This window comes from Kogia breviceps, chromosome 7, assembly GCF_026419965.1.
Source record: "Kogia breviceps isolate mKogBre1 chromosome 7, mKogBre1 haplotype 1, whole genome shotgun sequence".
Taxonomy (NCBI): domain Eukaryota; kingdom Metazoa; phylum Chordata; class Mammalia; order Artiodactyla; family Physeteridae; genus Kogia; species Kogia breviceps.
In genome coordinates this window covers 3,768,975-3,794,672 of record NC_081316.1, presented here as the reverse complement: position 1 = coordinate 3,794,672, position 25,698 = coordinate 3,768,975, and the positions used below count along the sequence as shown (strand labels likewise).

At 37.4% G+C, this 25,698-nt stretch overlaps 1 protein-coding gene and 1 pseudogene across 22 annotated transcripts in view; one reads left to right on the top strand and one right to left on the bottom strand.

Annotated features, from left to right (window-relative positions):
- Nucleotides 1-23,084, bottom strand: part of LOC131759600 (small ribosomal subunit protein uS15-like) — a 177,114-nt pseudogene extending 154,030 nt beyond the window's left edge.
- The window catches only part of LRRC4C (leucine rich repeat containing 4C), a 1,217,033-nt gene that overhangs the window by 657,909 nt on the left and 533,426 nt on the right, over nt 1-25,698 (top strand). The gene's annotated exons all lie outside the window — the stretch shown is intronic.

The following is a 25,698-nucleotide window of genomic DNA, read 5'->3' as shown; positions in this document are numbered from 1 at the left end:
CAGGGTGGGAACAATGTCGTCAGCACCGCTCCTGGCATCCATCCAGCTTCCTTTCAGCTCATAGCAAACATCTGCCATGACCCCCTGCCCAGAGGTCCAAATGTGAAGCAGAGTGCTTTTATAGGACCTGGAGTAATAATTACTGGCATGGAAAATTGCTTCCTTGATGATCCATTCCAATAAGAAAACTGATGACGTAAGGTTTTCTTTTAAAAATTAATATTATTTTTAACATCAAGTAGATAAAAAAGAATATTTATCACATATTCATTTTGAACATCAAGTAAATAGAAAAGAATATTTATAACATGTAAAATATCAATAATAACAGTATACAAAACTTGTGTATCTACCGCTCGGTCCCTTAAGGGCCTCATCCACAGTTCTATTTATATCCTTTCCTCACAGAGATAACTGCTTGCTGTTCTAAATTTTGTGTTTATCATTCCCTTTCTTTCTTTTTAAGGTGTTACTCTATGTATTTGGATGTCATTTGAATTTTTTCCATATTTTTGCAATTTATAAAAATAGACTCCTACTACAAGATTTCTCTTAGTATGTGCTCTTTTAATTCACTCTCGTGTTCCTGAAATACATGTATATTGTTGCAACTCATTTGTTTTTCCTGATGCATATTATTCCGTCCTCCTCTTGATGGATCTGTGACGTTTCCAGTTATTGTGACTACACGCACACGTCGTGCTTACGTGCGTTCTTGTCAATGACACCCAGCGCGCATGTAGAGAAATTTTCCAGATTATGGATTTAGGAATGAAATTGTTGTATCACATGGTAGCTGCACATTCAAAATTTCGAGATAATATCAAATGATTTTCCGAAGTAATGGTACTGCTTTTCATTCCCAGCCACTGTGAAGGTTGTTGCTGGGACTCTATATACTTGCCAATATTTGGTATCATCTAGCTTTTAAAAATAATTTGCCAATCTGGTGAATTGAAATAGCATCCTACTGAAGTTATAAATTATAATTCCCTGATTATTAATGAGTGAACACTATTTTAAAGCTTGTGATTATTTGGTTTCCCTTTTCTGTGAAGAGCCTAATTTATACTTTTGCCCATTTTTCTACTTGTAGTTTGTTTCATATTCAATTGTAACAGTCTTTATATATTCTGCAAAATAGTTTTTGAGAGTAGTTTATGTCCCTTGTCTCAATTTGTGGCTTATACTTTTCACTCTGTTTTGATACTTCGGATAACCAGATTATCATTTTTTTTATATCGTTGAATTTTTCCACTTTCCTCCTTACGGTTTGTGCTCTGTATACACCTGTGTGTGTTGTTAAGAAACGCTTTCCTGTCGCGGTCTTCAAGGTATTCTCATATAATATCCTCTCAACATTTCAGGTTTGTCCTTCAAATGTCAATCTTTCAGCCGCGTGGAACTGATTTTGTCTAAAGCATAAGGTAGTGGCAGAGTATCATTATTTCCATACGAATAAATAATCTTCCCAGACACCTCTATTGAAAATTCTCACTTTTCCCACTGAAAATTATCAGCTTAGTCATAATCAATTGAGTTTCCTTAATTACATCTGTCACTTTCTGGTCTCTCTATACTGGTCCTTGGATCAACTTTTATATTCTCCTACTGGTACCGTACCTTCTTACTCACTACAGTTTTATAATAATTATTGATATCAGTCCCTCCCCCCCCCATCAGTTTATTCTTTATCAGGAGTGTTTAATCATTTTCGATGTTTGGCTTTTCTATAAAAACTTGAGAATCAGCTTGGCAAATCCCACAAGATAAAACAACAACGGAGATGACATACATCACTTAGCTTTTTCTGTGTGACCACCAACCCCAGACTATTGATTTATAACAACCACTTATTTAGCTCAAGAGTCTACGGCTTTGTCAAAGTGGACTAGGCTCAGCTGGATTGTCCTTCCAGACGGAGCCAGGACTGGCTGCTGTTAAATAGTTAAGATGTAATAATACAGATGTTATTACCAGGTGCAGGGTTACATCTATATCAGTTATCTATTATTGCATAAGAATCCACCCCAAAACATAGAGGCTTAAGACTAATACACGCTCACTTCCTCACATAACATTATGGTCAGGAATTTGGGGGTGTATGAGGCGGGTCGTTCTGCCTCGCGACTCTCAATGAGGTTGCTGTCAAGGTGTGGCCAGGGTGCTGTCATTGGAACGCATGGCTGGAGCTGCAAGATTTGCATCCGGGGTGGCTCACTCATATGGCTGACAAGGGGGTGCCGCTGGCTGTAGGACACCTGAGTTCAGCATCCTGGGGTTCTTCCCATAGGGCTCCATCACTGTTCTCAGAAAACAGCATCTGGCTTCCCCGGAGCGTTAATCCAAGAGAGAGCATGGGGAAAACCTGACTGTCTTTCACGAGAGAGCCATGATTTCCACTCTTGTCCTTTCCACAATATCCTACAGACCACCCCTATTCAATAGAGAAGGGGACTGAAGGAGGACACAAATACTAGGAGGCCAGAAGGAGAGAATCATCAAGAGAAATCTTGGCGACCGTTTCCCACAATCTTTTCTTTTTTTTTTTTTTTGATTGAAACAAATTGCAGTAAATCTACATATTCTTATGAACAGCTCCTCTTTGGATTTTAAAATGCAGATATATTTAAAGACAGATTTATATCAGGGTGGAGGGAGGAACGAGAAAATGAGGTTTATAGTTTGAAATGTCTTACTCAGATTGTGGTTTTAAAATAGTTCCCATTATAGAGTAATTTCTCAGTACAGAATTATGGATGTGTTATATATGTTAATCCTCATAACTACTCTTCCTCCTTTTTAAGTAGGTATTAATATCCTCATTTTCAAGTTGGAGAAGGAAATTCAGGGCTCATGTAGCTTGTTCAAATCTAAATAGCTGCAAAGTTGCAGAGATGCGCTTCTAAACCTGGGATATTAGTCCTCAAATCTCATGCGCCTTCCTAGTAACCAATTGCCCAGTGAATAAGCAGGAGGAGTTTCATGGCATTTCCAGATCAAAATATTGACAGTAACTCTGCAGGTGTGAATTTTCTTAAAGGGCGTACTTATTTGTTCTGTCCAAATTTCAAATGAGTGGAGAACTTCAGAAATTGTTTAGAGTCATTCTGTTAAGAAACCTCTCCTTCCTCAACAATACCGGAAGGAATTCCTTTAGACGAGAAATGTAAAAAGATACGGCAAAAAGTTCCACTGAAATGAAAATAACTTCAGGATGGAATGCTATTTTTTTCACTAAATGGTTTTTTTTTTAATATATATGAAATACCCACAATATGTATGACTCTAGTCTGGTGAGTTTACACTGCCGCTAGAATCTTTCTTTCAAGGGAGTCATGAGATGGCGCTCGTCCTTCTTTAAAATTTTGCTTTATTTGCCACACTGATCCACACTGTATTGGTAAATTCTTCCTATTAAGGGGAATATATTTATTACACAAGCAAAATAATACTGATAAAATGAAACATCCCTATATATACTATTTGTGAATTTATTCCAGAAATAGCTTTGTGTGAAAATGGTTTTTCTGCTGCCTTAGAAAGTATTTCGAATTGGTCCTGGGTTCAGCAGAAAGATAATATCTTTGGGGCTAAGTGGTACCCAAAATGAACCATGCCAGTTATTCAGAAGTTCTTTTTCATTATGTTTGTTTCTTATTCTTATCCTCACAAGTAACTTTGGCTACAGAAGCTCAGATTTAATACTTTTTTCAAAAATATTTTGTAGCACTTAATTTTGACTTTGAGCTCTTTAAATCCTCCTACACATGGATTATGCAAATGTGTTAGCTCTGGGGCACTGGCAAAATCCAGTAAATGAAAATCAGAGTGTTTTAAGTCAAAAAAAAAAAAAAATTCAAGTGTTGTTTGAACCAAATGGAAATACCATATATCTAAAATAATAATGTTAGCAATTGAGGAAATATTTACAATGGCTTGAGATACATGCCTTTTCAGAAGTCGTCTATTAAATAAAGCAAGACAAATGTGCAGCATTTTCTTTGATATTATGGCAAACTTTAATTAAGTCAGTAACTTCATCAAACCTCCTTGGAAATTCCTTTGTCATTTCAAGTGGCAACAATGTATCCTTCCCTTTAGCCTTCCTGAGATATTAGATGTAGTTACTTCATACAATTACCACCACGTTAGTCTGCAAGGAAGTTTGCATTTTAGTTTTAGGGTTTTAACTTTTATTGCAAATGTTAATGCAACATTAAAATTCAACATTTAAGTTCCCAGGAGCAAGGAAATGCAAAGGGCAAAGTTCTTCTAATGGGATTAATTTGTTATTCTATCTTAGGCTTCTCATTAGGACATGCATTTATGTTCCGAACTTGTAAATTAAAAAAACATTAAGCCCAGTTATTTCTTTCACGATTTCACTCAGAAGGAAGAACATTTTCAGTTACTATCCATGATAAGAATCTCAGTGTTTGCATGTGGGGAGGGAGGGGTGTGGGTGTGTATTTAAATTCTAGGTCCACAAATTATATTTTCTTTCCCACTCACAGATTTCCCTGGTTCTTTATTCAGGTCATATCTATATAGTATCAGCCAAACTAATCCAAAAGAAAAAGGTCCGGCGAAACCTTCTCTTTTAGGTCTATAAAATAACACATAAATGCAATTTTCTATTCTCTTGACAAAAATTCTGCATATTTTGCTCAGAAATGTTGACGGTTGCCTTCATAAAACATTCTCTCCATCACAATCTGCATTGTTTCTAATAACAACTTACAATTTTCAAAATACTTTATTATACCAAAATTTGACCAGAAACTGTGGAAGATGCGCTAGCCCCTGTTTGGGGTATAAGTAAACAAGAATTAAGGTCATAGACTTAGAAATTAAATAAATCTGAGTTTCAAACTTGGGAGCAACTGAATAGTTGTGATATCTTGTGCAAGTCACTTTATCTTGACATTTTCAAAGGTAAAATGGGAGTGCTGTGGAATTTACCAAACTGGATTTTTATAAGAATTAAATCATGTAATATTTAGATGTGTGTAAAGGCAGTTCATTATCATATATATGTTTGTATATATATTACAGTAATATTCTTATGAATTCCTATAAAATGTAATGTTCCTATCCAATATTTGGAATGATATAATTGTTAACATGTTTTTTTCTTCAATAAAATACTTAAATTCCTAAGGAATGAATTTTATGTTTTAGCACTTGACCATAAATATTCATTTAGAATCTATCACGATGAAATATATGAATGGCATATAGGTTACACTAAAAGTTAATGGTCTTTAAAATATAATGATGGAATGATCATCTATAATGTTTGATCTATACATGTATCATCTATACACACATACAGGCACACACATATGTATATACTTATAAAAGAGATTAGGTATATTTTAGTTTTTAAGAGAGTATAATTCCCTGGGGAAAAGTGTATATAATAATATTATAAACTCTAATATTGTTAAAAATAATATCTAACATTTATGAGCATTTACAATGAACCAGGCACTAGCCTAAGCTCTTGACTTGTATTACTTTGTTTAATCTCCAGAACTGCCTCATAATATAGGAATTATTAATATCTCTAATTTTCAGTTGAGGAAACTGAGGCCCAGAGAGATTATTGCCCAAGATTATGTAGTCAAAAAAAATCAGGGTTTTTATTCCAGGTTTCTTGCTCTTCACTGCTGAGCTCTATAACCACTCTAGTCTATACACAGGATTACCTAAGGTATTAGACCAAAGCCCAGCCTGGTTGGAGATGAGGTTTTAGGAAGAGTTGTATCATGTGATTAGCTAAATGAATATATGAATTGAAGAGTCAGACATGAGTCAGAGGTCATGAGCTTGTGTAAGAAGTTTGGTTTGTTCTCGTATTTCTTTTTAGGTCTTTCATTTTGCAAGTCTCTTGCTGAAATTCTCAAGTTTAAAAATATAAATAGCTTAGAATTTATATATTAGATACATTTTCTATGCAGTTATCCCTTTACATTTCCAGCTCTTTATTAAACTAGTAAGATTAATTGCTAAAACACATGTCAACAAACATATAGCAAAATTGGAGAAAAAGAAAATATCCCCATTGACCATTCAGGACCTTGGACCCTGATGATTAGCTGTTATCAATCACCGCTTGATTTAGACTCAGCTCATTTCCAGGCTTCAATGAAACGTGTATTCTAAGTCATCATAAACTAGGTAGGGCTTGTTTGTGCCTTGTTCCCCTGTTAAACTTGGGGTTTGCCTTAAATTGCATGTTTTGTCTCCTAAGTAGTTAAATGCTATGATTATCTCAATCACTGTCAAAGCATGTAAGGCTGTAAAGTGCCCCATGTCTTCAATAAAAGAGAAACAACTCTTTCTTCCTTCTTTCTTCTTCTACCCTTACTTTCTCTTATACTTTCTCCCTTTCTTCCTGTTCTCAATCCCTGCTCAAAGCTTTCCTCCTCTCCCTTCTTTTACTAATATTCTCAGTTTGAATAATAATGAACAGGTACAGGAACAGAACTAGAAACATCCTTTCATTAATTATATTGCTCCTTGCCAGATTTTTTGATCATATATTGTCTTTCTATGAAAAATAGCAGCATGGAACACAAATTAGATTTCTTCTTTTTTTGGTATATAAATCAAATATAAATAAAGGGATATTTCACATCTACTTGACCACTTCTTTGTAAGTTTATTTATTTATTCTTGGCTGCATTGGGTCTTCGATGCTGCACACTGGCTTTCTCTAGTTGGCAACGAGCGGGGGCTACTCTTCGTTGCGGTGCGCGGGCTTCTCATTGTGGTGGCTTCTCTTGTTGCAGAGCATGAGCTCTAGGCACGCGGGCTTCAGTAGTTGTGGCATGCAGGCTCAGTTGTTTTGGCACACGGGCTTAGTTGCTATACGGCACATGGGATCTTCCCGGAACAGGGATCTGGTTCAAAGCTCAGCTCTGTGACCTCCTAGCTTTGTACTCTTGGATAAATCACTTAATCATTCTGTGCTTCAGTTTCTTCAGTTGTTGAATGGAAATAATTGTGAGGATTAAATGAGTTCGGACATGTAAAGTGCCTGTTATACAGTGAGAGTATAATATGTGTCATCTATTATTCTATGTAGGCTGTGTTAAAATATTTGTCTATTTGTTAAATGGTTTGAACGTCTCCTTTAATCTATTGTGCAATACTACAAAATAGCAAGGATATAAATATAGAAATAGAATAAAATGAGATCACACACAAAAATAATTAGAAATGTGTAGTAATTATATGGCCCTTAATGAATATTAGGTAAGCATTTTTAGCAAATGGAGACTGTATTATGTAGAATTAAAGTTAATACAGTTCAACCAATATCTGAGTATCTTTCCTGATTTGGCTATAATAGTACCTGCTAAGTAATGTGCAATAGAGGAAGCCAGTTGCAAACTATATCTTTAGAAAGTAGGATGGAAGGACAGGGGATGGAAGGACAGAGGATGGAATTTTCAAGACAATAATTCATTCCAACATATTTCAGCTGCCTACTATCTACTAGATACCATGCTAAACTACATAAGCATTCTAAAATTGAATAAGATGTATTTCCTACCCTCAAGAAGTTGAAACTCTGTTGAGGCTAATCAAATTCCTATGTACAGAGAATTTTCAGAATGAGGGAAATATTATTCATCAATAGGTAGTTCACTGACAATGGGGGAGAAAATACTTATAGTATAAATATGATGGGTAGTAAATATCTTTATTAGAGAGAGAACTTAATTGTTGATGAGATAAAGTAATGTTCCTATTGGACAAAAGATACAGGAAAATAACAAAAATAAAACACATCCCAAAAGCAACAAATATACCTGGGATATTAATACATAAAACATGTTCCACCTCACTAATAATCAACTAAGAGCAAATTAAATTGGCAATAAGATCTCATTTTTCACCAATCAGCCTGATCAAAACTAAATTGTGCTGATGAAGATGTGGAAAATGGGCACCATCTTGCTGTTGGAAGAGGATGAAATTGGTCCAATCTTTCTGCAAAGAATCTTGTTTACACAAGTTGTATAATTAAAACAAACATTTGCAATTTTTAAAAGGAAAGAATAAAGGAAGAGAAAAATGAAAAAGAAGCAAAGAAGGAAGGAAAGAAGAGAAGTAAATAAAATGTCTTCAAAAGTTAAGTAAAATAAGTTTTTAAAGTTTGGTAAGATAACTTCCTCTTCATGCAATATCTAGTCTGATTATCCAATTGAATTAATTGACTCATTGGAAGATAACCAAGAGACCTGTTATCTTGGTGCTGGATAGAAATATTCATATTTTATTTTATATTGCATTTTATCTTTGTCTTTATATCACTGTTTGATAGAATAACCAAAACAGGGAAACAACAACCGTGATGTGTATATATTTGTGTGAATCACAACAGCTTTCAAAATTCCCAGCTTCATAATAGCCTTTCTTTCTGTTACACATTTTAAATGATAGCAACATGCTTTGCAAAACAGATGTGGCATAGTTACATAATTTCAGGTATGACTGTTGAAATAGAATGCATTTTTTTTAAAGATTTGAGTGTATTATTTTTACCAATTATTTCAACTGTGCCTACTATACAGTTATTTTGTCTAGCATCCTTTAAGTGATTTTTAAATTTCAAGTTGTGGATTAGTTACCTGAAAAACTCAAATCATTTAGTATACATTTTTATGTGGAAAGATGAACCAGAATAATTTTTGTCTTTAAAAGGAAAACCTGCGCTTCCCTGGTGGCGCAATGGTTGAGAGTCCGCCTGCCGATGCAGGGGACGCGGGTTCGTGCCCCGGTCCGGGAGGATCCCACGTGCCGCGGAGCGGCTGGGCCCGTGAGCCGTGGCCGCTGAGCCTGTGCGTCCGGAGCCTGTGCTCCGCAATGGGAGAGGCCACAACCGTGAGAGGCCCGCGTACCACAAAAAAAAAAAAAAAAAAAAAAAAAAAAAAGGAAAAAACATTTTTTAAATCTCTATTTGATTCATCTAAATAACTAATGATTAAATGGAATGACTCTTATACAAACTTTGAAATATTTAATAATTTTAGATTGAAGAGGATTTATCATCTTAAAATACCAATTCTACATTTAATGTTCATATATACATGAAAAACATATGCCTAAGAAAAACATAAATGCATCATCTACATTGTATGGAAATTCCCACAGGTTTACAAACACATAAGTATCAAATAAAGTCTTTAGACTTTCAGGTAAAACAGCAATATCCACCTTTTTTCACTCTTTTCTCTACCTTTGTTGGACCGGCTGCAAAAACTATTGCATATTTTTCATGCCGCACAACATTAACATCTATTGAGAAAATAAAAAGGTAAAATGCATCTTTGAGTCTCTTTTAAGCTTTTCTTTTACATGGTGTGTCACATTAATGCTGCCCTACAGGGAAATAATCAAAGAACTTTAATATAATACTGTGGTTCAAAAGGAAACCTGACAGCAGTACATTACTGCAAATTGAATTTAATGAGCTTCTTAGCACTGGGAAAGTGACTCTTTGAAACAGAACCTATTCAATTGAGATCATTTGGACTATAATTAAATCATTTTACATTTACCATAGGGACAAGTTTAATCTTAATTAGACACTTTTAAGGAGAGGTGAAGCCACATAATTTATATTTTCTTGATCATATAGTGAAAGATTCATAGTGTAAAGGATAAAAAACAATATGGCAGCCCTTTCAGGGGAAAACGGAAATAAGTATTCTCAAAGTTCTTTGAGGGCAATGAGGGGCAGGGCAATGTCACTGACTTGATCTGGGCATGGATATGTGCATATCTGTAAATGGATAGAGAAACAAAAACAGTATTCATTTTATTTTTTATTCTGTGGCTTTTTGTAAAATACTGAAGTTGTGCTTTGTGTAAAGAATTATTAAATGAAGTGACAAAGCTATTAATTAAAGTGAGTCCACTATATACATCCTTGTTTTGATAGAAAGCACACTTGATGTGGATTCCCAAGACAATTTAAGCACTAGTTCTGTCATTTTTTAGCTTTATAAACTTGGGCAGATAACTTAATCTCCCTGAGCCACATTCCATTCCCCCTAAAATAGGATTAATATCTTCCTTTTAGAGTTAGTGTAATAATTACATGAGATAAACCTATGAAATACATTGAAACTTAAGATTGGTATATAAATATAACTTATTAATTTTAAAACTATTACATTTCTGTAATTTAGGCTACATGGTGCTAAGATTTCACTTTTTTAAACATTCTCATTTTACACACTATATGCTGTATGAAGGTAGTTGAAAATTACAGTAAGGAACAAAGAAAAGCACAATAAAAAGCAAAGTGTGTTTCTATAATTGATGTTTTACCAACCATGAAATATTCAGACTGTCTCATGTTTAAACAAACTGACATGACAGGAAAGTGGATGGCTAGAGGGATTTCTTGAGGATTAATCTGTTTGGCATTATACACAGCTGTAAGTCTAAGCTAAGTTATCTTCAATCATCAAAGACATTCAATCATTTCCCAGAAATTGAAACATTTGAAAAGCATCCCTCTTGTTAACTTCACATGGGGAAAATGGCTGCTCAAAGAATACCATGGAGGGTATCCAATAGGAAATATAGGATATTGTTCTGAATTTTAAAACTATTTTAACACTTTTTTTTTTGGCTAAAGACTATGTTTTTCTAAAAAACACAGACTTTCAAACTTAATTATTAGAAATTCTATTTCTTTATGTATATTCAATGTGGGATTATCTGTTTGTATTCTTAGGTACCACAATATGATATCTTGTAACAGTGACAAATGTGTAGTGAATATCCTACAGACTAAAATATTTGAATTGCTTCATGTACTGTCATTCATGCAAGTGGATATTAACTCCATCAATATCCCTTAGAACTATCTCTATATAGATAGTCATTGTATGTTTGTGTGTGTGTGTTTGCGTGTTTCTTTGTTGTATCACTAACACATAGCATATAATTGCTGTTATTTGAATCAATTAATTAATTGTGGAGGTATTATCTCTAAGACATTAAATGGATACAATTGTGGAGATTTTACCATATTTCTATTTACCTAAACTCAGAGACAGAATGGTATTTGGGAAAATGTACAAGACTGAATTGGATTCCAACTTCCTTCATTTACTTACTGCGTGTCTTTGAACAAATCATATCATCTCTTTTAATTTTTTGATCTTCATAATGAACAGGTTGGATAAGGTGAACTTTAAGTTCTCTTTCAATTTAAATGATCTAAAAAAATTTAGTGGGTTTCTGTACCGTGTGGGGACACTTTCTTTGCTGGGCCCAGTTAATCTTTGTTTAGCCATTTGGTGTGTTTTACCAAAGACACTTTTTGACATCTTTAATTACTAATTCATATCTGGACAATGTAGTAATTGATCCGTGGCTATGGAGAGAATGATGATTCACCATATATTTCCTACAATTCTTTAGTGTAAGATTTTGTTGCAAATACTTCAAAATTCTTCAACATTCAGATGATTATAATGAATGGTGTTAGGTAGAGTAGGAACACTGGGGCTTTAATTTCATTCTGTCTGCTGAGCTCTGTGCGTGTTGAGAGGGACTGAGTTGATAGGGGTGGGTGGTAAGGGACTCAGGCATGAAAACTTGCCTTTCATATTCTTTCATCCAATTCCACTTAGTTTTTTTGTTTGTTTTTTCTTTTTCTCTCCCTTTCTTCTTTCTGGGAAGTTTATCTTTATCTTCTTTTTCTCCTCTCCCCTTTTTTTTTAAATTCTTCTCCTGAAAATACAGTATGTATGAATGAAGAAGGACAGTAGATGAGGCAGGATTGGTCAGGATTTGATCAAGGGGAAGAGTAAATGGAAGAGGTGTTCTCATTGATTCTCTGCATTCACCAGAATAGGATTTTTCTCCAAAAGCCAAGAACTGAGAGGATAGAGAACTGAAAGTAACTAATAAGCATATGAAGAAAGTTCAACCTTAGTGTCAATATGAGAAATGCAAATTATACTAATGAGATAACATTTTGTAACTGTCAAAAGATCAAAGCTTTTAAAATAATAATAAAAGTTGGGAAAAGTAAGGTGAAAGGGACATTCACTTGTAGTATACTGTACAACCATATGGAAAAGCAATTTTTTAAATGTTCATTTGTTTTGAAATTCTTAAACATGTTCTTATGAATATAGCCTTTAAGCATCACAGATGTGTACAAAGATCTATGTTAAAGGGTACTGCAGTGGTTTTTAAGAATTGCCCAAAATGGAAATAACTAAGGTCAGAAGGAGCAGAATGCTTAAAAGTAATTGTATATTCATATCAGAATACTATACAGTCATTAAAATGACATTCCTAAACAATATTTAAAGGGAATATGCTCACTCTCAATTATTAAAAGTGAAAAACAAATTCAAGTGTGATCAATAGGTTGTAAAATATATTCAGAGATCAAAGAATCAGAGGAAAGATGTGGAATCATTAATAATCATCTCAAAATGTTCGGATTGACTGTGATTTTTCTTTCCTTTTAGTATTCTCAAAATTTTATTTAAAAAAATATTTTTCATAAAACAAAAGTGCTATTAGAGAATTACATGTTCCTTAGTTAGAAGAAAATAATAATTTACATTCAAATAATGCTTTGTAGTTTGAAAAGCTTTTCTATCTACATCATTTTATTTGAATCTAAAAAAAGTGCTCTCCTTCCCAACCTCATTTGTGATGCTTACTCTACTTCTTAAGACTCAGTTCAGTGTCACTCTTTGATGAAGTCTTTGTCTAACCTGCTAGTCACTCCTTTTCAGATAATGTTTTATTTCTATCTGTTCAACAAAAGCATCTAACACACATATATTCATTGAATAAATAAAAGAATGAACCGCCCAAATGCTACAGACAATATTGTGTCCCCCCACACCCAGATTCATATGTTAAAGCCTAATCCCCAATGTAATGGTATTTGAAGGTGGGGCCTTTGAGTGCTAAGGTCATGAGGATGGGGCCATCATAAATGGGATTAGTGCCTTTATAAAAGAGACTCCAGAGAGTGCTTTTCTGCTATGTGAGGTTACAGCAAGGAGAGCAACCAGGAAACACGTCCTCACCAGACACTGAATCTGTCATTCTCTTGATCTTGGGTTTCCCAGCCTCCTGAACAGTGAGAAATAAATATGTGTTCTTTAAGCCACCCAGTCTATGGTTGTTATAGCAGCCCAAATTAACTAAGACATCAATGAACAGAAATACATTGTTTGTAAGCTATAGGATTGATACTATTTTCTTCACTTTATAGATGAGGAATTGAGGCTCAGACAGTTTCAGTTACCTTCCCAAAATTCAGATGAATGAAAATCCAAATTAAAAGAAAATCTTCTAGTTTCCAAACTTTGTGCTCTTTTTAATATTCTGATATTTGGAACCATGGGTCTATGAGAGTCAACAAGAAGTTAAAGAATTATCAAGTCTTTCCAGATTTGTTTTAGTCTGGGGAAAATATTGCTTCTTGGAGTTTGTTAATTCATACAGGTATTTGGAATCATTCTTCATGTCCCTTTCAGAGAGATATATAGAAAAGAAAGATAGCAAAGGGTAGACATTTGCTCCATTCCTTAAAATGCTTGAGGTAAAGGAGCTAATTGAAAGAGATGAATGGATACGGAATGGGATACATTGTATTCCCACAAACAAGCCAACTGACAGCAGTTCGTGCAGTGTAACACTTAGGAGGTGACCCTCCTGTGCTGCCATGCATAGGTGTGACATTACGTCTGTCTTATTGGCTGTGGCACTACGCTGTCTCCTTAAGACAGACTGTCCCCATTAACCTAAGACATCTTGTTGCCTGGGGCAGCTGAAGCTTGACTTCTGTGATGTTTCCCTTTAGCCATGGGAATCAATACGAGCAAAACAACGACAACAACAACACAACTCTCTGGCATTTTAAGTGTATTACTTTATGGGTATATCAAATACAAAGGCAGCATTTAGCTGCTATCACCTCTAGCAAGCAGAAACTCTGCTTCCCTCAATTCTACTTATTGGTGGACTATGAATTTATCTACTATGCTCTCAAATCATTTATTTTATAAAACTTTTGAAAACTCAATAAAAATTGAGTTATAAAACTCAAGAAAAGAAAGTGATGAAAATGGGCCAGATGGTTTCCACAGAGGGTAAGAATGAACGACCTAGGAAAGAATGCAGCCTCCATTCATGTTCACTACTTGTTTTCTCAAATGCTGCCCCAGTCCTGGACGGAAAACTGTTTCTTTCTCCTCAGCCATTCCAGACCAAATGGGTGAAGCAAATTTCCCTGATGTTCTGTTTACCTCATTCTTGCTTTTATTTCCTTCAATAAAGACCTATTGGTATTAAAGATTGCAGGGGGTTTATTTTACATTGCGATTCTGATTCAGTTACTTACAGCTACATCGGTACAGAGCCAAAGAGAGCTGCAGAAGGTAACGGAGCTAGTGTGCCTTGCCTTCCATCTCCCAGGTAGAAAATGCAATTGTTTTGTTTTCCACGGTCTCAAAATGACTAGATATCAGCAGCTAACACCCTGCAGGGCAAGTCAGGATGCAGCATAAAGTGTTCGGAATTGCTATGTTGGCATTGAAAGCAGAACGGTAATAACAGAGTGTGTCTGGACACACTAGGGCTTTTGGCAATGTCAACACTCATTCCCTGGTGGAAAATAGACTGTGTCATTCTGACATTCCAACTCACCTTTTATTTTCCCTCCTCTTCCTTGACCTGGATAATTTTTTTTACGATGAATTAACTCCTCCTTCTTTGCCACAGACACACTGTGATTCCATAGCTGCCTCTGCCACTGTGTCTCTTGCTATGTCGCTCAAAGATGACTCTCTAGTAATCTCTCTTCCCAAGGGGTTTTGTGCTTCTCTGACTTACCTCCCTACTAACTCATTATAGTAACTTCCTAGACGTATGTAGCAACTAACAAACTCCTTGGCTTTATCCTTAAATGTATAAGAGGGGAGTGATGTAGAGAACGTCCCTGGACTAGTTACCCCCTACAGACACACCCTCCCCCCACACAACACACACACATACTTTGCTTCCTTTAGAGCTGTTCCAAAATTGGTAAGTAAGCTTTCAGTTCTAGTCCGTCATCTTTAGCTAAAGAATTGCTGCCTTGGTAAACTCAATATCTGTCATTGCCAACGTTGTACAAATAGGATGCTAATCATTCCATACAGATTTCTACTTTTTCAGCATTCTTTCACCCAAACCTCATTATTTGCAATGTGATGATTTTAGTTAGTAATTTGGATTTTATTTTATTTGTCTATATCTCACTTCTTTATAAATCTATGTGATATGCCTGACCAGCTTTTCTCTAATACTACGTAACCAATTTATCTAATTTTTTAACATATATATATGTAGCTGTTTGCATGTGTGTTGTAGAAAACAGTAACTATCATAACACATTGAATAAAAATCCACTACAAAATGGCCCAGGGACAATATTCATCTGGTTCATTGGTTTTGATATTATAGAGGACTTCCAATTTCACTTTCTGTATGAATCCCATAGTTTGCTAGTATAAGGCATCTTGCCTCCTTCCTGATTCTCCACAAAAAGCTTACTTTCCTACCTTTTTTTAATGTGAGTTTCATAGATAAGGTTCTTTTCATTACCATGAATGCATTTGTAATGGAATCAAATGTGTGGTAGCAGGGATAAGCATCAGCCTGTGCATATAATCCAAATAGGAACTCATTTTGCCTTATTAATGCATGTAAATATCAAAAAATTAGCAAAGGAAAAAAAAAGCTGAGATAATGTGGTAAAGCAGACTGTTGCTTGGGGTGATTAATCTGCCGAGAATTTCCTTAACTTCCTTAAGACAGTAATTTAACTGTCCTTAAGACAGTATTAGCATCATCCCATGAACAAAGAGAATTCTTCAAGGCCTCCTGTTCAGAAATGATTTCTGCAATAAAAAGCTTTTCCTTCCACCTCTTGATCCACTAGTGATTTACAGTTTTTCTCTAACTTTCTTTGCCTTATTTCCACTGCTGCATTGTTAAATTTTCATATTTCAAGTTCTTTGAACTGTGACCCAAACTTTTCAGAGAAAGAGAGTGACAAAGATTTAACTTTCAAAATAATATGACAATATGATAGAAACTGCCCACCCACGTGTTGGGAAAACTGATGGAGAAGTGAAGAGAGCAGAGAGAGGCTGTTCTTGGTCTTCCTCCTTTCATTTCACCACCCACTCTGCCTGGAGATTGAACACCTCCTGTGACATTGTCAACAAAGCTATTATTCCACTCATTGGTCAATACATGTTCATTTTCTGCTGAATGCCTGGGGAGTTGATGCATTGTATGCTGATCTCTCTCTTGGGTTCATTTTCTCAGGGACAATGATGCTTAATCTGTACTATGCACATCCCTGATTATTAAACTGGGGGTGGGGAGATTAAATCCTAATTTACCTTCATGCAAACTCAGATACAAAGGAGCAAATCAAAATAATAGGCATCTTTTTTTTTCTGAAAGGAAGGGGGCCGGTCCCTTCAATATTCTAAGAAAAAGAGATTTCTGGCTTATCTTCAAGAAAACCTCTGCCTACCCATGGAGCCAGTGGTGGAAGAAATGACTTTCAAATGGAACACAATCCCAAATTAGAAGTCATCCATTTAAGGACCAGTACTTTAAAGTGGGTATTATGTTAGTTTCAGGTGTATGACATCGTGATTTAATATTTAAATACATTAAGAAATGTTCACCATGGTACGTCTAGTAACCACATGTCAAAATACAAAATGATTGCAGTATTATTGACCATATTCTTTATGCTGTATATTACCTCCCTGTGATTTATTTATTTTATAACTGGAAGTTTGTACCTCTTAATCCTTGTCACCTATTTTGTCCACCCTCCGCCCTCCTCCCCTTTGGCAACCACCAGTTTGCTTTCTGTATGTATAAGTCTGTTTTTGTTTTCTTTTGTATGTGTGTTTTGTTTATAGAGTCCACGTATAAGTGAGATTATATAATACTAGTCTTTTCTTCTGACTTCTTTCACTTAGCATAATAAATACCCTCTAGGTCCATCCATGTTGTCGCAAATGGTAAGACTTCATTCTCATTTATGGCTGAGTAATATTCCACTCTGTGTGTGTGTGTGTGTGTGTCTGTGTGTGTACACATCTCCCACATCTTCTTTATCCATTCATCGGTTGATGAACACTTAGGTTGCTTTCACATTTTGGTTATTGCAAATAGTGCTGAAATGAACATAGGTGTGCATATATCATTTTGAAATAGTATTTTTGCTTTATTTGGGTAAATACTGAGAAGTAGACTTGCTGAATTGCACAGTAGTTCTATTCTTAATTTTTGAGGAACCTCCATACTTTTTTCCATTGCAGCTGCACCAATTTACATTCCCACCAACAGCGTAGCAGGGTTTCTTTCTCTCCACATCCTTGCCAACACTTGTTATTTGTTATCTTTTGGGTGATAGCCATTCTGACAGGTGTGAGGGATACCTCATTGTGGTTTTGATTTGTACTTCCCTGGTGAACAGTGATCTTGAGTATATTTTTATGTGTCTGTGGGCCATTTGTATTTCTTCTTTGGAAAAATGTCTGTTCAGGTTCTCTGCCCGTTTCTTAATTTTTTTTTTTTTTTTATATTGAGTTCTATGATTCCTTTGTATATTTTGGATATTAACCCCTTAGCAGTTATATTGTTTGCAAATATCTTCTCCCATTCAGTTGATTGCCTTTTCATTTTGTTGATAGTTTCTTTCTCTAGGAAACAGCTTTTTAGTTTGATGCAGTCCCATTTGTCTAGTTTTGCTTTTATTGCCTTTGCCTGAGGAGACAGATCCAAAAAGAATATTGTTAAAACTGATGTCAAAGAGCATACTGCCTATGTTTTCTTCTGGGATTTATGGTTTCAGGTCTTACATTTAAGTCTTTAATCCATTTTTTTTCTACTTTTTGTATAAGGTATGAGAAAATTTCCAGTTTTATTCTTCTGTGTGTAGCTATCCAATTTTCCTAACACCCTTTATTGGAAAGACTGTCTGTACACCATTGTATCTTGCCTCCTTTGTCATAGATTAATTGACTATATAAGTGTGGGTTTATGTCTGGGCTCTTTACTATGTTCCATTGATCTACATGTCTGTTTTTGTGCCAGTACCTCACTGTTGATTACTGTAGCTTTGTAATATAGTTTGAAATCAGGGAGCATGATACCCCCAACTTTGCTCTTCTTTCTCAAGATTTTTTTTGCTATTTGGGGTCTTTTGTGGTTCTATACACATTTTAGGGTTATTTGTTCTAGTTTTGTGAAAAATATCATTAGTATTTTCATAGAGATTGCATTGAATCTTTAGATTTCATTGGGTAGTTTGGTGATTTTAGAAATATTAATTCTTCCAGTCCATAATCACTGTATATCTTTTCATTTATTTATGTCATCTTCAATTTCTTTCATCAGTGTTATAGTTTTTAGTGTACAGGTAGTGTACAGGTCTTTCACCTTTTTCATCAAATTTATTCCTAGGTATTATAAATGTAATTTAAATGAATTGTAAATGAAATTGTTTTTCTGTGTCTCTTTCTGATATATAATTATTAGTATATAAAAATACAAAAAAATATTGTGTATTAATTTTGTATCCTGAAATTTACTGACTTCATTTATTGGCTCTAATACTTTTTCCGGGGGGGGTGTTGAATCATTTTATTTTTGAATATTCCTTAATTAATTTTTGTAGAAATATGTGATTTTATTAATTTTGTCTTTTAACCTTCATAATAGCTATGTAGTTGATCAACTGCCTCTGCTACATGTTTTCCTTTCCCAGTGAGATTTTTCTTTTTATAATTTTTTTCATTTCTAGTTATGGTATTTTTTTTTCTGTTTAAAGAAGTCCCTTTAACATTCATTGTAGGGTTGGTTTAGTGGTGATGAACTCCTTTAGCCTTTGCTTGTCTCAGAAATTATTTTTCTCATTCAGTTTTTTTGTTTTTTTCAGTATTTATTAATTTATTTATTTGGATATGCTGGATCTTAGTTGTGGCGCACGGGATCTTCATTGCAGCATGCAGGATCTCTAGTTGTGGCATGCAGACTCTTAGTGGCAGCATGTGGGATCTAGTTCCCTGACCAGGGATTGAACCCGGGCCCCCTTCACTGGGAGCATGGAGTCTTAACTGCTGGACCACCAGGGAAGTCCCTCTCCTTCAGTTTGAATGATAACCTTGTTGGGTAGAGTATTCTTGTTTGTAAGTTTTATTTATTTATTTTTCTTTCAGTACTTTGTATATATTGTGCCACTCCCTTCTGGCCTTTCGTTTCTGCTGAAAAGTCAGCTGATAGTCTTATTGGGGCTCCCCTATATGTAACATGTTGCAGCTTTAAGATACTCTCTTTATCTTTAAATTTGACATATAGTAATAATGTGTCTTGGTGTAAGCCTCTTCAGTTTTATCTTGTTTGGGACTCTCTATGCTTCCTGAACTTGGATATCTGTTTCCTTTGCCAGGTTAAAGAAGTTTTCAGTGATTATTTCTTAAAATAAATTTTCTGTCCCTTTCTCTCTCTCTTTTCCTTCAACCCTTATAATTATTAGTACACTTGATGTTGTCCCAGAGATCCCTTCAACTATCCTCATTGTTTGTTTCTTTTTTAAAACTTTTCTGTTCTGATTGAGTGAATTGCAATAGCTTGTCTTCTAGATTGCTGATGCATTCTTTTGCAACATCTAAAACATCTAATCTGTTGTTGGTTCCATCTAATTTATTTTTCATCTCAGTTATTATATTTTAAAGCTCTGACTGGTTCTTTTTTAATCTCTTTGTTGAGGTTCTCACTGCGTTCCTCCATTTTTCTCCTGAGTTCAGTGAACATGTTTAGGATCATTACTTTCGACTCTTTATCTGGAAGATTTCTGATCTTCATTTCCTTTAGTTCTTTTTCTGAGGTTTCATCTTGTTCTTCTGTTTGGAACATATTCCTTTGCTTCCTCGTTTTGCCTGACTCTCTATATTTGTTTCTATGTATTAAGTAGATTAGCGACATCTCCTGGTTTTGAAAGAGTCGCTTTGTTCAGATGGTGTCCTATGCGACCCAGTAGAATGGTCCTCCATGGATGCAAGAGACAAGTGCTCCAGTAGCGTCCCCAGTGAGGACTGCTTGCCTCCTATTGTAGCTGGATGTTGCTAGCCCACTGCTGTGTGGGAAGACCCATTCTGTGGCTGACTGTAAGGCTCAGCTACACGTGTTGTAGACACGCTGCTGTGGGCAAGAGTCCCCAGGCTAGGAGGCCACTCTGGCAGAGTTCAGTGTTGGCTGAGGGCTCCTGCAAGATCTGGCAGGGTGGGGGGTGCCTTGTAGGGGTTCTGGTGCCAGCTGAGGGTGCCTGCCAGGACTGGCAGGGCGGGGAGCTGCTTTGGAAGTGTGCCAGCTGTGTCGAGTCTTCAGGTGAAGCTGGGGCAGGGCAGTGGTGCTATGAAGTTACATGGAGAGAGTCAGAAATGGCCCCTGTCCCTACTGGGCCAACTAGGCAGAGGGTGAACCCAAGACAAACAAAGAAACCCTGAGACTGGCACCCGTCTATACCCAGAGAAATTTCCAACAGATCCCTGCCCTTGGGTGCATGCCCTAAAGTTAAGCAATAAACTTCCTTCCTGTAGGACCCAGTTGCTTTTCAAACTGCTGCCTCTGTGCCAAGACTTGGAGAGAGTGAGTTTGTGCGCCTGCCCATTAAGAGGGCTTTCTCCATTTCCCACAGCTCTCCAGCTCTCTCAGACATAAGCCGCAGGTTTTCAAAGGCGGGCATTACGGGGGCTCATTACTCTGGTGCAGGTCCCTGGACTGCGGAGCCTGATGTGGGGTTTGGAGCCCTTGCTCCTTGGGGAGGTCCTCTGAGGCTGTTATATACCCCCTGCCTGTGGCTCATAACACCTGAGGTGTGAGTCCTGGCCAGACCATGTCTCTGCCCCTGCTACCCATCACAACCTGGCTTTTAAATTTTTTTAGTTGTGGAAAATCTTTTCTGCTAGTCTTCGGGTCATTCTCAGAGGTAGCTTCCTTGATAGAGTTGTAATTTGGGTGTACGCTGGGAGGAGGCAAGGCCAGGATCTTCCTAATCTGCCATTTTGTCCCTCCCCTCAAGGAAAGAATTGATTTCAAAATGCATGCGTACTGTAAATAAATATATGTATTTTTAAATGGGACTTCCCTGGTGGTCCAGTGGGTAAGACTCTGCACTCCCAATGCAAGGGGCCAGGTTTGATCCCTGGTCAGGGAACTAATAGACCCCGCATGCTGCAATGAAGATCCTGCGAGCCGCAGTTAAGATCCGGCACAGCCAAAATAAATAATAAAAAATAAATTGGTCTTCCCTGGTGGCGCAGTGGTTAAGAATCCGCCTGCCAATGCAGGGGACACAGGTTCGATCCCTGGTCCGGGAAGATTCCACATGCTGCAGAGCAACTAAGCCCGTGAGCCACAACTACTGAGCCTGTGCTCTAGAGCCTGCAAGCCACAACTACTGAAGCCCGCGTGCCTAGAACCCGTGCTCCGCAACAAGAGAAGCCACTGCAGTGAGAAGCCCACTCACCGCAACAAAGAGTAGCCCCCGCTTGCCGCGACTAGAGAGAGCCCGTGAGCAGCAAGAAAGACCCAATGCAGCCAAATAAATAAATAAATTTATAGAAATAAATAAACTGATAGATAAATGAATAAATATTTAAAATACATGCGTATTTAGGGAGAACTCCGTATAGCTTCAATTACAGCTTTTTGCTAAGGTAAACGTTTGAGGTTAATACATATTTAAACTAATTCTAGTTCTTTTCCAGACTTGTAACCTGCGGCAAGCCCTAAGTTTACCAATTCTAGTCACTTTCTTTGAAAGACTTCCTCTAAGATCCCTACCTTGGAGGAGAAGTAATTAACCTCTTAGGCACTGGCTTTCTTTCCTGCCTATTTCCTCTGCACACCAGTGTACAGTTATTTTCGTATCCTCTTGCGCAGTTGTTTGCATTTTGTCTCTAGTTTTGTGAATGCCTGAAGGTGTAATAATACCTAATTCACTGAATTGCCCTGAAGTTTATGTGAAAGAACATATGTTTGTTCCCACCTCCTGGTCCTGTTACAGCTGTGGAGATAGAGGAAATCAGATACTTGGGAAAGGGAAAAGCTTGGGTAACCTGCTTAGCCCACCATCGGTAAAGGGGGAACCGCCTATGAGTCCCCTTTGAGCATTCTGGAATGTTTCTGTGCATACTAGTTTATACTGGTGGCCAGTGGGCCACATGAGACCATCACCTCTTTGGTTACTGGAAGAGTTCGTTTGTTTATTTATTTGTGATTTTTTTTTTAAATAACTAGTTGTCAGTATTTCCAAATCAAAAGTTTTCCTATAAAAATCTACAACTCCTACCACATTTGGCTGCAGTCCCATATGGCTGAAGCCGAGGAAGAATACAATTTGTCTGTTGCCCATGGATTGGACAGCCAACAATTCCTCTGTGGTTACAGAAGTGAAAATAGAGCGTATGGTCACAGAAGTTTGTAGGTGAGTATTTGTAGTAATGGAAAGTTGTGGATGTTCTCTTCAGATTTCTTCCATTTTCTTAGTGAAAGAGGAAGCCAGAGTACCAGCTGAGAGTGAGGACCGGGGAAGGGGAAGTAGGAAGAGGACTAGTGTATTTCACTAGCAAATTCGCAAATTTCCACAATCCTGAAATGAGCGAGGAAAAGTCTCACTTTTTAACTTTCTATAACTCATTAATACTCTTCTCAATACTCCACCCGTTTTGGGGGCACGTGAGATGACAGAGACTTATCGAAAACCTACCAATGAACAGTTCCAGTGTCAATGGCCTTGATCATGTAAAACAGTCAATCAACTCACAGTTTAGCTCTCCATCAGAGCTATTCTCACCCTCCTCTTCCCAAGCTGACACATGCCGGTCTATGGGAAAGATGACAGAATTCAAGGGCTTATCCTTTCCATGCAGTCTTCCATCCTGGTGCTGGTCTCCATGGAGGGATGGTGGACGTGACCCTGGGTGGGCCAGTTGCATGACTGAAGAATGTAAGTTCCGTTATCTTTACTCCCTCATGGTCTAGTGAGACTCCGCCTCCACCTCACCCCACGCTCAGCGATTCAACCCCCAGTCAGACCTTGTCTGCTGTGCAGAGGTCTTCCTGGAGTCTGGCGGTGGCTCCCACTGAGGGTCTGGCCTTGCCCGCCGCTGCAGGAAACTACTCTGAGCAGGTTCGCAGCAAGGTCCCTTGCAGGTTCCCCTGGACGGTGGGAGCCAGTACCGCCCCAGGGTCATGTGATTGTTCACCTTCACCAGCCATGGCCACACTGTTGCCTCCCGCGTCGACACAGGGACACCCGGAATGGCAGCCTCACGCCAACATTCCAAAAGGAGAATGAATAAAACCCACGCTCTGTTGTGCTTTCTCACAAATCTATCAGCCTGGAGAAGAGCAGTCAGACACAGATCTTTCCCACATGTTCTGCAACCGGAAGAAACAGGCCTTTCACTTTCCTCCGGCAGAGTCTTCCAGAGCATGCCATCCTCCTCTCCTTCGGGGTACTAAACCTAATGTTCTCAGGCTGAGTGGTAGAAGGCGTATCTTTGCCCTATTATGGAAGAAAATTGTGATCTGAGTCACCTTGGCATGATTCTAAGTTACAGAAGCCTTGGATCAACTTGCAACTAGGGATTACTAAAGATGCAAAGGTATTGGTTTAAAAGCTCCGAGGTCGTATCCTCCACACCAACAACTATTTTCTATTTGCTCTGTGTAATTTGGAGCTGAGTTAAAAGTACTCGACTTGGGCTTCCCTGGTGGCGCAGTGGTTGAGAGTCCGCCTGCCGATGCAGGGGACGCGGGTTCGAGCCCCGGTCCGGGAAGATCCCACGTGCCGCGGAGCGGCTGGGCCCGTGAGCCGTGGCCGCTGGGCCTGCGCGTCCGGAGCCTGTGCTCCGCAACGGGAGAGGCCACAGCAGTGAGAGGCCCGCGTACCGCAAAAAAAAAAAAAAAAAAAAAAAGTACTTGACTTTGCACAGTAGTATGGCATTAAAAGGGTGACTTGTTCAAACCAGTATTTCATTCTATGATTGTTTTAGCTGTTCATGTTTTGTTGTCATCAACCATCTTTTTGCTTTAATTCTGTACTGAGGTAGTTTCCCAAAGGGCGCAATTTTTAAAAATCAAATCAATAAATATGCTTTACAGCTACCTAAACTGTAAAAAAAAAAAAAAAGAATACAACTTTTAGATGGGTGCTTGGCAGTTTGTCACTGTCTATTTCCTTATTTCCTGCTTTCATTCATTCATGCTTCCCCGTTGCCTCTGGGGTCATTTGAGTTTAAGACTCTCTTGTATAAAGTTAGCTTCTTCAAAGACTTCATGGCTGGTGATAGCAGCATACTTTTCCCACATTGTTCTTTTCCATCAAACTCCATCTTTCAACTCTACATGTTTGCTTTCCTGAACTAAACAAACGTATGTACCTAAAGAACAGTTTGAATTTCTCTTTTCTTAAACACTTAGTGCAGTGTTCTGAATGCTTACACTAATTTCATAAATGTCATGTTGGGGGTTTATAATTTGCGTGCACATATATTCTTTTAAGAAAAATAGAGTCTGGTTTAATGAGTGAGGTTTGAAGTAAAAATTCCTTGGTTATGATAGACTGAATAAACCAAGGTACAATGGCCAAAAAAGATACGAAAATAAAACTCTAACCCACAATCTGCAGCAACTAGACCAGGAAGCCAAACCCCTACCTAGGTAGCAGTTGGCTCTAAAAAGTCAGGACTTGATCAACAACTGCCAGCTTCCCTAATTTTTGCCCCCTACTTCCAATTTAGGTCAGAGAAAGCCAAATATGGTCCCCTGACCAATCACATAGGATGTCCTACTTCTAATTAGCCTGCTCCAGCGTCCCCAGGGCGACACCCTCCAATCAAGCATACTTGAAGCTTCCCTTTATTCTACTATTGATTTCCAACCCCCACCGCCCACGCCTGCCTTGTGTCTCTGCTAAATGCAAGTGGTAATGGCTAATCCCTTGCTAGAGCAAGTCCTGAATAAAGAGCTGTTGCTTTTCCTCATTCTAGGAGGGAGACGTTAGTGACACCTACCACATCGAATCAAATCAGTGAATAAAATTCATGTAAAACTCCTAAAAAAAAGTCTGGTACGCTGTAAGCCCATAATAGTTCTTAGTATTTTTATTCATTATACTTATTTATGATTAGACATGAGGAAGTAAACTGAGAGAGTAAAAGACTTGCATGAAGTCCACAGAACTGAAATGTCTCATCTGGGTGCAAGCTCTGCTGGGCTGAAGTTTAGTGTTGCTTCTCGTAATCCAAGCAAACACTGCCTCGCACGCAGAGCATAATCAGCAAGTGTTTCCGAAATGAATGCGTGAGAGAATAAATAAATGAGTGAGCAGACTACATTGTTACGTAAGTTGAAGATACACGTATAGATAAGGGGAGGAATCATTCAATCAACAAAAAAATGTATGTGTCCAGAACCAAACTACGTTAAATCTTGTAAGCATGTGAAATGATTTGCGAGCCGGAAAGTATATTAGAGATAATTGAGTCCCATGGTTTTCAAACTTCAATCGTAGAAATTCAGAAAGGAAACGTTTCCACGACCATA